Genomic DNA, 12684 nt, shown 5'->3' on the forward strand with positions numbered 1-12684 from the left:
AATCTGTTTCTTTACTTCTGCAGGTGGGTATTGTAGTTGTAAGAAAGCTTGACAGACATCTTGTAGGTGTTTGTCTCTGTCTGAGGGGTTGGAGCAAATGTGGTTGTATCGCAGAGCTTGGCTGTAGACGATGGATCGTGTGGTGTGGTCAGGGTGAAAGCTGGAGGCATGCAGGTAGGAATAGCGGTCAGTAGGTTTCCGGTATAGGGCCTAACAAAGAAAATAACAGAACGCTACTAGCCGTCACCTTCAGCCCCCAACTAAAACCCCTCCAACGCATTATTAAGGATCTACAACCTATCCTAAAGGATGACCCAGCACTCTCACAAATCTTGGGAGACAGGCCAGTCCTTGCCTACAGACAGCCCTGCAACCTGAAGCAAATACTCACCAACAACCACATACCACACAACAGAACCACTAACCCAGGAACTTATCCTTGCAACAAAGCCCATTGCCAATTGTGTCCACATATCTATTCAGGGGACACCATCACAGGGCCTAATAACATCAGCCACACTATCAGAGGCTCGTTCACCTGCACATCCACCAATGTGATATATGCCATCATGTGCCAGCAATGCCCCTCTGCCATGTACATTGGTCAAACTGGACAGTCTCTACGTAAAAGAATAAATGGACACAAATCAGATGTCAAGAATTATAACATTCATAAACCAGTCGGAGAACACTTCACTCTCTCTGGTCACGCAATCACAGACATGAAGGTCGCTATCTTAAAACAAAAAAAACTTCAAATCCAGACTCCAGCGAGAAACTGCTGAATTGGAATTCATTTGCAAATTGGATACTATTAATTTAGGCTTAAATAGAGACTGGGAGTGGCTAAGTCATTATGCAAGGTAGCCTGTGTCCTCTTGTTTTTTCCTACCCCCCCCCCCCCCCCAGATGTTCTGGTTTAACTTGGAGAGTGGTCAGTTTGGATGAGCTATTACCAGCAGGAGAGTTAGTTTGTGTGTGTATGGGGGTGGGGGGGGGGATGTGAGAAAACCTGGATTTGTGCAGGAAATAGCCCAACTTGATTGTCATGCACATTGTGCAAAGAGTTGTCACTTTGGATGGGCTAGCACCAGCAGGAGAGTGAATTTGTGTGGGGGGTGGGGGGTGAGAAAACCTGGATTTGTGCTGGAAATGGCCCACCTGATGATCACTTTAGATAAGCTATTACCAGCAGGACAGTGGGGTGGGAGGAGGTATTGTTTCATATTCTCTGTGTATATATAAAGTCTGCTACAGTTTCCACGGTATGCATCCGATGAAGTGAGCTGTAGCTCACGAAAGCTTATGTTCAAATAAATTGGTTAGTCTCTAAGGTGCCACAAGTACTCCTTTTCTTTTTGCGAATACAGACTAACACGGCTGTTACTCTGATACTGTGGAAAGTTTAGAAGATCTTATTATATACACACAAAGCATGAAAAAATACCTCCTCCCACCCCACTCTCCTGCTGGTAATAGCTTATCTAAAGTGATCACTCTCCTTACAATGTGTATGACAATCAAGGCGGGCCATTTCCAGCACAAATCCAGGGTATAACAAGAACGTCTGGGGGGAAAGGGGGTGTAAGAAAAAACAAGGGGAAATAGGCTACCGTGCATAATGACTAAGCCACTCCCAGTCTCTATTCAAGCCTAAGTTAATTGTATCCAATTTGCAAATGAATTCCAATTCAGCAGTTTCTCGCTGGAGTCTGGATTTGAAGTTTTTTTTGTTGGAAAATAGCGACTTTCATGTCTGTAATCGCGTGACCAGAGAGATTGAAGTGTTCTCCGACTGGTTTATGAATAATTCTTGACATCTGATTTGTGTCCATTTATTCTTTTACGTAGAGACTGTCCAGTTTGACCAATGTACATGGCAGAGGGGCATTGCTGGCACATGATGGCATATATCACATTGGTGGATGTGCAGGTGAACGAGCCTCTGATAGTGTGGCTGATGTTATTAGGCCCTGTGATGGTGTCCCCTGAATAGATATAGATTGATAGAGCCAGAAGAGTTCCCAGAAGTCACCTACTACAGGACAGGCCTAACAAAGAAAATAACAGAACGCCACTAGCCGTCACCTTCAGCCCCCAACTAAAACCCCTCCAATGCATTATTAAGGATCTACAACCTATCCTGAAGGATGACCCAACACTCTCACAGATCTTGGGAGACAGGCCAGTCCTTGCATACAGACAGCCCCCCAACCTGAAGCAAATACTCACCAACAACCACATACCACACCACAGAACCACTAACCTAGGAACCTATCCTTGCAACAAAGCCCATTGCCAACTGTGCCCACATATCTATTCACGTTCTTGTTAAACCCTGGATTTGTGCTAGAAATGGTCCACCTTGATTATCATACACAATGTAAGGAGAGTGGTCACTTTAGATAAGCTATTACCAGCAGGAGAGCTTATGCTCAAATAAATTGGTTAGTCTCTAAGGTGCCACAAGTACTCCTTTTCTTTTTACATTAGATATAGTTTCAATTTTGTTCCTGCATGCAGATACACTTTATAATTAGAGTAGTGTGCTGGTTGCCAGCTCTTGGATCAGCTGGAAAGCAAGGGGAGGAAACCCCAACAGGTTAATAGAGTAGCAGGTGTTCATTATTAGCAGACCTTTGCAAGCTCTGCACTATGGGAGAGTCTTCTAAGAACTGACTCTTACTTTAGGGAATGCTGATTCAGAAAACACAGCAGACTGATTTCAGAAGCACAGGTGCATGTTTGGAATATGCGTGACATCCTTCCATTTTTGTAAATGCTCATGAAAGGTGCCAGATTGACAGCCCTGGAGACTGAAGTCTCCCATTTATCCAGAGAACAGGTTCAGCACAGGCAGGAGTAGTCTTGCCAAAATGCCACAACCCTGACCTGGAAGGCCACTTAGAAATGACCGTTTCAGAGTAACAGCCGTGTTAGTCTGTATTTGCAAAAAGAAAAGGAGTACTTGTGGCACCTTAGAGACTAACCAATTTATTTGAGCATAAGCATCCGATGAAGTGAGCTATAGCTCACAAAAGCTTATGCTCAAATAAATTGGGTAGTCTCTAAGGTGCCACAAGTACTCCTTTTCTTTTTACTTAGAAATGAGAGGATGATATAGGCTCATTCACCTACAGATCTTTCTGCAAAAGCTACAAACATAATTGCCAACTGTGGTGGTAGTTTTTTGTGATGTGCAGACCTGCCCAATGGAAGTTGGGCAGATCAATATGCTTACTTTGCACAACAGGTTAGAGAGCTTTTAATTTGCAATATTCAAATAGAGTGGTTCAGTTACTAACCCATAATCTTAAATCTTCATATTCTAACTAACCAAAATTCTTATGAAATAACAAGATCTCAAATGAAATCAGTTTGATACTTATTCTAGCCAAGCACCAAAAGAAAAACACCACCGCTACACAGACAATTTGGCCTAATGTAAAAAAATAATACAACTCTCAGCTGACCGAAGGGGGAGGAAGCTTTGAATTACAATAACCCCTCCCTCTCAAGACAGACTACACTATATCATGTACAAGCATCTTACAAAGTCCACCCACAGTAGTCTATGTTTGATCTGCATGTACTAGGCGTTTTCTTCAATCTCACAAGTAGTAAATTACTGACAGCCAATCAGGAAGGTTCATACCCAGCCTACGCCCATGAATAATACTATAATTAGCAGGTTGGTTTGATGTTTTCAACAAAATGCAGGATATGCTTTGATCATGTTTTGCTTATGGCTACTCTAGGACTAGAAAAGAAACTGGGACCTTAATGCATAATCACTGATTTTCACCACACTTTTCCAAGTCTCATGTTATTTCTCGATCTCCTCCCTCTTGTAGCACATCTAAAGGGGTAGTCTAGTTAGGTTAGCGAATAAAAGAAAATTCAGCAAGTCAAGCAAAAAATTATTAATATTACCACAGATAGATGTGCATTGGTTTCAAATATATTAAAGAAAAAAATATGTTTTGTTTCACATTTAACTACTCTGTCATTGCACATTTAATTGTGCTATGTTATTTGTTCTAGGTAACACTGAAATACAGACCATCAGTATATTTACATATTCAAATAAATGGCAGCATAGAGACCAGAGGGAAGGGAAGTTTCCCTTTCTTCTTGCAAACAAATTCACTGAACACAGAAATTACCCTGCTGACCAAGGTCCATCAAGTCTAGTATCCTGTCTCCAACAGCAGCCAACCCCTGATACTTCAGAGAAAGATATAAGAACACTACAATAGGCAGATGTGGGATAGTCTGGCCCCCATAAAGGTCTCATTCTAAATATTAATGGTTAGAAATTGGTTTACATCTTGAAAATGAGGTTTTTAGGAATTTCTGTGGCTTTCATTCTGTCTCCCCCTCCCCCCCTCCCAAATATTTTCCTGTAAGAACCTCATATTAGCTGTTTATGAGAGAAGACCACTAGACGAAGATTACTAGCCCTCTCTCAACCAACTGAGACTGGACCAACACTAACAGAAAAAGCCATTTTTGATGGCACTATTATTGTATCTGATAATATCTGAATACTTGGGATGCAGCGGTAGACTGGCTACTTTAAAAAAAAACCTAGATATTCTGCTTTAACCATGTATCCTTAAAATGAGACTACCTCCTTTTTCCACAAAGATGTTTCTAGAATGTTCAGCCAACCAGAGGATCTAAGACAATTAAAATTCATAGGTGCCATATAATAGATCTCTAAGAAATGTACAAAGCAGCTCCAGATTTGAGCCAAAGGCGTCTTTTTCAAAACAGGGAGCCAAATCCTCAAACTGAATTCACCTGGAGTTCTGCCATTTAGTAGGACAGGGATGTGGCCAAGTATACCTATGGGAAATCCTTTTCTAACTCAAGCTTTCTTCCTGATCTTGTTTCAAATGAAATCTCCTCAGGGTCAGGTTGAATTTCCACAGATAATTAGTCCTGAAAAAACTGAATACAACAACGGTTAAACTGCTCCTAAGCAGCATTCTGCATAATTAGGACTGGGGTAAAAAACTCTTTACATTCCAAAATTAACTCTCTATTTGTTGAGGAGTTTTGTTATAAAATTATTTAACATCTGAACTTTGCTCCTGGATTTTCAGGTTTCTTTTCTGTGAGCCCAGGAGGACTATGCTAGACTGTAGTCACAGCAGCCAGACTAGCATCTGTGGAATACAGTACGGTACCTGAATGTGGTTCAAAAATGCCATTAGAATGAAGTTTTTGATCCAGAGGGGCAGCCCCTCCTCAGTGAAGATTTCTGAACTGCACACTGCCCTCTTTTAAAACAGCATTTTACTACTAGGTGGCAGATATTTTATACAATCCTTCATTCTACAAACAGCTACAGTCAGACCAATAAATCAGTCAGTCCATCATCCTTAGCCCACTGCTGATGCGGTCTTGAACAATGTTCACTTTGGTGGTTGGGGGTGGAGAATAGGTTTCCCTAGGAATAAGCTGAATAAAACTTCCTGTTCAGCTAAAGCAGGAAATGTGCTCCAGCACTGCCTTATTCACAGAGAGTGGAAATACTTACTAAACAAAATAGCAGGAGATGAAGCCTCAACTCAGTTGTGCTAATGAGTCTACAGTTCCCTTGTATCAGAAAAGCAGAAAGCCAAACTTCTGCAAGGACTCTCTCTGCCTGCTTCAGTTGACCTCTCTCTGATGTTAGCACGCTCATGCACTTTTTTTTAAAAGTGTGTGCGTATTATATTTCTCTAGCAACAATTTAGAAAGTATACAATGATGCATTTCCTTCACAGTGTGTTATATCTTCAGGACTGATAGAGTTGTGGATGCAGGCCATGTCTACACTACAGGCGCTGCAGCAGCACAGCTATGGGGCTGTAGCTATGCCATTGTAGTGTCATAGCATAGATGCTGCCCAAGGACAGAAGGGGTTTTTCCCATTGCTGTAGGAATTTTACCCCCCAAAGTCGTGGTAGCCAGGTTGATGGAAGCATTCTTCTATCCACCTAGCCTCAGGGGGGAGAATTTTTCACGCTCCTGAGCACCATAGCTATGTTGACCTAACTTAAGTGTAGATGAGGCCCTAGAAAACAACAGTAGTTAAAGGTTAAAGTCCTCCCCCCCCCCCCCCCCAACACGAGTCAGTTTCTTCTTCTGCAGCACAAAGTGCAATAAACCAAATCCCACCCTAGTATGGGAGACATCTGACCCAGAAAACTTCACAAGGTTCATTTCATAGTATTTCCTTCCTAATATCTCCTTGAAGAAGCAGAAAGGACCGGGGAGATGTGGAAGAGGCAAAAGGTGTGACCTCCCAGGCCTGTGAACAGCAAAGGAGGAAAGCAGTGTTAATATTTACATAGATATCAAATGTCTCCTCCTAGCCCCTACAACAAATACATGTCCCGTCTGATCTCCAGAACAGGCTGATCAATGCTGTGTAGCCAGGCTTATGTTCTACTCTGGGTGCTCCTCAGCCAAAAGCCACCTAATTAGAAGACAGGTTTCAGAGTGGTAGCCGTGTTAGTCTGTATCAACAGAAAGAACGAGGAGTACTTGTAGCACCTTAGAGACGAACAAATGTATTTGAGCATAAGCTTTCGTGGGCTAAAGCCCACTTCATCAGATGCATGCAGTGGAAAATAGAGTAGGAAGATGACAGATAATGAAAAAAATGGGGGTTGCCATACCAACTCTTAATGAGACCTGCTGATAATAGCCCACCTTAATCGACTGATCTCGTTAAGACCAATCTCTCTCTCTCTCCCTCCCTACTGTATTTTCCACTGCATGCATCTGATGAAGTGGGCTTTGGCCCAAGAAAGCTTATGCTCAAATAAATTTGTTCGTCTCTAAGGTGCCATAAGTACTCCTCATTCTTTCTGTTGATCAGAGGAGTTTCCTGATCAGAGTGGAAGCAGAACGGCCTGATGTCGAGAACTTCCTCTCATTGTTCCATCAATTGGGTAAGGAGAATGAAACAGAGTAAAATGAACATGTAACTACCTTGTCTTCACTCCATTTAATCCTGGAGAGTGTCTTCAGACCAGTTTTCTAAATGCAAAACCTTATAATGCAGATTATATGTACAAAATAATTAGAAGATTTCTTCTACAAACGCATGTAAGTCATACTTGTAACTAAGAAGAATTGAAGCATCTAAACAGTCAAATTAGATTAAGCAATCATACCTGGTGAAATCCAGGAATTCACACTGGATGGATGCTTTAGGATTAAATTTTAATTGAGGGTTAATTGAGTCTGTAAATTTTCAGGAAAAAGCATGCTTTTATCTGCATAAACACTCCTCTGTTTACAGCACCATATTTACATATAGGATGAGACCCCGAGTGCTTCCTGAAAGGTGCTGAGTGCCCTTGACTCCCCTAAAAAGCAATGACATTTGAGGGTGTCTAGCACTTCATAGTATCAAGCCCCAAATGAGTAAAGAAAAGGGTATAATTCACTCAAGAGCCACTACTGCCATCTCATGAGTATTTGTCCACTGCTCATAAAATGACAATCACACCTAGTAGGCTCACACTTGCATTTACTCCCAGTCCCCATCTTGGCTGTGAAGTTTAAAATCTGAAAATTTCCCTTTTTTAAAGGTATATTACATTACTGAATCCTGTTTCACTGAAGTTTGCACAGTGCCTTGAAGATGAAAGTGCGACTGTTGTTTATTAATTATTATTCTTATTATTATAACTACTGTGTTTTACAAAGGCATAAAACAATGAGGAAATTACATAAGCTTAATGAAAACCTGAGGAAGGATTGTCAAAAATCTAATGGCTCTGTTCCAGGAATGAATTCTCTAGAAATACCAATACAGCCAAACTAAGGTCACAATATTGCATGCAATGCTGAAGTTTTACAACCACCTTGAGCCATTAGTGCTTAGAACCACTATCACCTTGGGCCATTAACTCCAGGTCATCAAACCCAGGAAAGGCTTTGCATCTTAATAGCCATAGTTGCTGCACAACACACTGCTCATGATGCAAAATTCAAATAAAAGGAGCTTAACATGCACTATACTAGCTTTTCTCTTAATAAATCTTAACAAACCTGCAGCATGATCTGGATCTCAAACTTCAGCTGCATTAGGCAGTCAAGAGGAACAAGTTCCAAAGATGGGGTCTTCAACAGAGTATTCTACTGCTGAAGACAGAAGGCCAATTTTCAGGCACAGACAGCCAAGACACCTCACTCGACCTCACTTGTCACAGAGGGACATAGGAAAAGACATGATCTTCCAGATCACACAGGGCTTTACAGATTGTCTCCAACATCTTGAATTGCATATAGACGAGAACAGAAAGCTAGTACAGTGCATTTTAAGTATTCAGAAGGTGAACTTTCCACATGAAATGCATTATAGAAATCCAGCCTATCCTGTTTAGATAGACAAGAAGATTCCACTGTTATAAGAGTTACAAATGTGTGCCACGTGTAGGGTTGCCAACTTTCTACTTGCACAAAACCAAACACCTTACCCAGCCCCCTGCCTCACCGCTCCTCAGAAGCCCCGCCCATGCCCTGCCCCTTTCTCCAAGACCCTACTGCCACTCACTCCATCCCCCCTCCCTCTATTGCTTGCTCTCCCCACCCTCACTCACTCATTTTCACTGGGCTGGGTCAGGGGGTTGGGGTGCAAGAGGGGGTGAAGGCTCCGGCTGGGGGTGCAGGCTCCGGCATGGGGCCAGAAATGAAGAGTTCAGGGTTCGGGAGGGGGCCCTTCAGGGTGCGGGAGGGGGCTCTGGGCTGAGGCAGAGGGTTGGGATGCAGGAGGGGGTGAGAGCTCTGGCTGGGGGTGCAGGCTCTGGGGTGGGTCTGGGGATGAGGAGCTTGGAATGCAGGAGGGTGCTCCGGGCTATGATTGAGGGGTTCGGACAGCAGGAGGGGGATCAGGGCTGGGGGTTGCAGTGCGGCAGGGGGTGCGGGCTCCGACTAGGGGTGCAGGCTCTGGAGTGGGCCCAGGGATGAGGGGTTTGGGGTGCACGAGAGGACTCCGGGTTTGGGGGGGGGCTCAGGGCTGGGGACTGTGGCTTGGGGTTGGGGCATGGGCTTACCGCAGGTGGCTCCTGGTCAGCAGTGCTAAGGCAGGCTCCCTGCCTAGCCTGGCTCCACACTGCACCCCGGAAGCAGCCAGCAGGTCCAGCTCCTAGGCAAGGGGCCACGGGACTCCGCGTGCTGCTCTTGCCCACAGGCACACCTCCCCCGCCAACTCTCATTGGCTGCAGATCCTGGCCAATGGGAATGTGGAGCTGGTGCTCAGGGCGGGGGCAATGCACGGAGCCCTGTGTGGCCCCTCCCCCGCCTAGGAGCTGGACCTGCTGGCCGCTTCCAGGGCACAGTGCGGTACCAGGACAGGTAGGGACTAGCCTCCCTTAGACCTGCAGCACCGCCAACTGGACTTTTAATGGCCCGGTTGTCAGTGCTAACCGGAGCCGCCAGGGTCCCTTTTTGACTGGACATTCCGGTCGAAAATGAGACACCTGGCCAGCCTAGACACATGTATTCTTTACTTGTTTGAAAAGTCTAAATGTCCATCTGCATCCAGGGCACTCAGTGAATGTATTTTAATTAACACATTCTTTAAGCAGAACAGATTTTCTCTAAAATGAGCATTAGGGAGACCAAAGGTTGATAACTAAAAAGAACTAGCTGACAGTTTAAGACAAATTTTAAATTACTAATGCTATTAACACATAAAAGTACAGGATGTTATAGCAGCATTGAGGAACATATGGGCCTTACACTCAGGTATGTAGCCAGACAAACAAGCATACTGCATGGCTGTTTTGAGAATGACTAATGACCAAGAATCAAAGACAAAAGGGTTTGTTATGGTTATGTTGCTTCCACTCCTGCCCCACCCTTGTGTGCATGCCTGTGTGTGCACATATTGTTCTAAACTATAATCCATATTTTAAAAAAACAAAAAACCCTTAATATTCCTACCCAGAGTAAAAATAGTTCCCCAGATTCTGGGACCAGGCAGCAATAAGCAGCTTAGAGCAACAACCACCTTCTGGCTGCTTGACTGGCAAACTTTAAGGGAGTCCCATCCCTCTCTCTAGGCTAAAGGAATGTAAGACATGATGATGGATCTTCAAACCAAGGAGGGATTCTCTGGGTTCTAACAAGTACAAAATAAACTTTTGAAAGCTCCATAACACAAAGTTAAACCAAAATACTTAACCACCAACTGCAATATTATTAATGAAAAGTCTATGCTTCTCAGCAACCTGTGCACCAGCAATAAGGAACCGACAACTGAGAACAATGTTAATTGATTTACTCTCCTCCATTCCTTCCCTTCAGCTAATGGTCTGTTATGTGAAATTTTTATTGTGTAGGTATGTTACTCTGAAAAGCAAATATTTGTGACACTGGTATACAAAACAAAACCAAACATAATTAAACTACTCTCTTTATTTTACAGATACTTCCTTCAATGCCAGCACCACAGGGTTAAACTTGCAGACAAGCCTTGACAGCTTCCATTATAGATGAGTTCATGATGTTAACTACTGTTGATCACCCCACTAAATCTCATTTTCAAGAATACAAGCAGAAGAAAGCATGTCACAAGAGAATTAACAGGTAACATTAAGCTGCATATTAAAATGGTTAGTCTGAACAGCAGCTATAAAAAGTTGTTAGTCATCCAAAATAATCCACAAGAATCCACGGTTGCGTCACAAGAAATCTTTTTTAAAATAAATTTTTAAACATAAACATAACTCACTATTAGTTAAATACAGCTCAATAAACTATGTAACTTTATTAATTAAATGAGGCTTTGTAAATCACGGAGGTATAAAGAAAAGGCAATGTAATTTGTCTACACTGGAGAGGCATCTCTAAATGCCTGAGGAAGGCAGAATATAAGAAATATGTACAGTTCTGGGAATTTAAATACACAAACAAAATGTCAAAAGGAATTCAGAGAAGAAAAAATGAAAAACAATTCTTGAGTATTTCAGAGTAGCAGCTGTGTTAGTCTGTTTTCTTTTTGCGAATTCTTGAGTATTGTACTTTTCAAGTGGTGTAAGAAGTGAGGTGGGTGGTGATAAGCCATCTTTGGCCTACATTTTGGAGTGCCAGAACACGTGTCAATAGGGTGACCAGATAGCAAATGTCAAAAATCAGGACACTTTTTTCAGGGGGTATAGTCGCTATATAACACAAAGCCCCTAATGTTGAGATGTCTGGTCACCCTACAGACCAAGAAACTACATCTATCAGGTGAGATTTTGATGTACCCTTTTCTCTGTGCATGTTGAAAAATGTAGTGATTATAGGAATTTTCTGAGATTTACAGAATGGTCTTCTTTCCACCTAATTGTGTGTGCATGCTTGGGAGAGCAAAGGTAATATCTCAAAGATCTTCCACTCTTTTGAACTCAATGTAGTCTATACAAACTGAAAAATAACTCCCTTGGTACTTGTTTAGACAGCTTTTAGGTTCCTTCTCAGTGAACTGATTTGGTGACTAACAAAGATGGACCTAAACAAAACCCAAACATGAGGGATTCAAAATCCAAGGGAAAATCTAAATTTTGCAGCTTGAGCTCTGTATTGAGTTATAAATACAAATTTAATCTGCATATAAGAGAGTATCATATAAATGAAAGTCAAGTCAGAACCACCATGGAACAGAGAAAAAAAACAACAAAATGTTTGACAGAACTAAAGTATATACAAATTTTAAAATGCTAATTGAGGTATACACAAGCAATCTGATGAATGGATATAACTAAACTGGTTCAAAAAACTGCATAAACCAGACATAAAAGAAAAGTCTCACAGTAACTGTGCCATATTATAGCTGAAAACTACTAGCGTTAAAAGTGCTGACAAACAAATCCCTCACACTGTACTGTCAGTTCACTGTTCTTTATCCTACAGCCCTGCTTTTCACTAAGTCAGATCTGTGACAGGCAGAGAGAGACTGGAAAAAAAAACCCTCTATGCTGAAAACTTCACTACCCTGAGCCAGCAGGAAATTCCAACTGCTCCATGCACAGGAGCCAAAAAGAGAACTACTGGAACAAAAAGTGGAACTTCGTGTGAAAACCGTGTCGTGATCCCTCTGAACTTCGGTTGAGAGAGAGAGAGGAGACGATTATGTGAAGCAAGCTTGGCTGGAGTTTTCTATTTCAGTGAGAGTGGAGGGCCAGGTTGGGGAATGTTTATTGGGCTCCAAATTATTAGAAATAACAGCACTCAACGTGTTTTGTTTTGTTTTTTTTTTTTTTTTTTACATGAAGTAATAAAGGACAGCAGGCTGTTGAGGGGAGGAGGCAGGCACTGAGGACAGATCTACAAGGGAAAATGCATCACATTAATGTCACTTAACACATATGTTTTCTAATGTGATGCATTTTCCAGTGTGTATCCAGGTTTGTCGAGTTTCATATCATGTTAATACCAGTTAGACCGGACAAAGTTGCCCTTTCAAATGTTTTCAGCTGGCCACGGCTAACAGCCAAATCACAACCATTTAACTCGTTTTCAAACAACTGGCCTTGGCCACAGCAAGTTAACATCTTAGTTAACACATTTTCTATTAGGATGGATCTTCCCAGCGTAAACAAGGCCTAAAACCCTAACCGTGCAAACTGCTCCATGCTAAATGTATGGGGCTCCCTGCGGCTTAGGGGCCCGCCCATTTCGTGCTCCGAG

General features: G+C 42.4%; 1 protein-coding gene across 7 annotated transcripts in view; it reads right to left on the minus strand.

The window, feature by feature from the left end:
* Positions 1-12684, minus strand: part of NHSL1 (NHS like 1) — a 258713-nt gene that overhangs the window by 244585 nt on the left and 1444 nt on the right. The window lies entirely within an intron of this gene.

This window comes from Caretta caretta, chromosome 3 (assembly GCF_965140235.1).
Source record: "Caretta caretta isolate rCarCar2 chromosome 3, rCarCar1.hap1, whole genome shotgun sequence".
Lineage (NCBI taxonomy): Eukaryota > Metazoa > Chordata > Testudines > Cheloniidae > Caretta > Caretta caretta.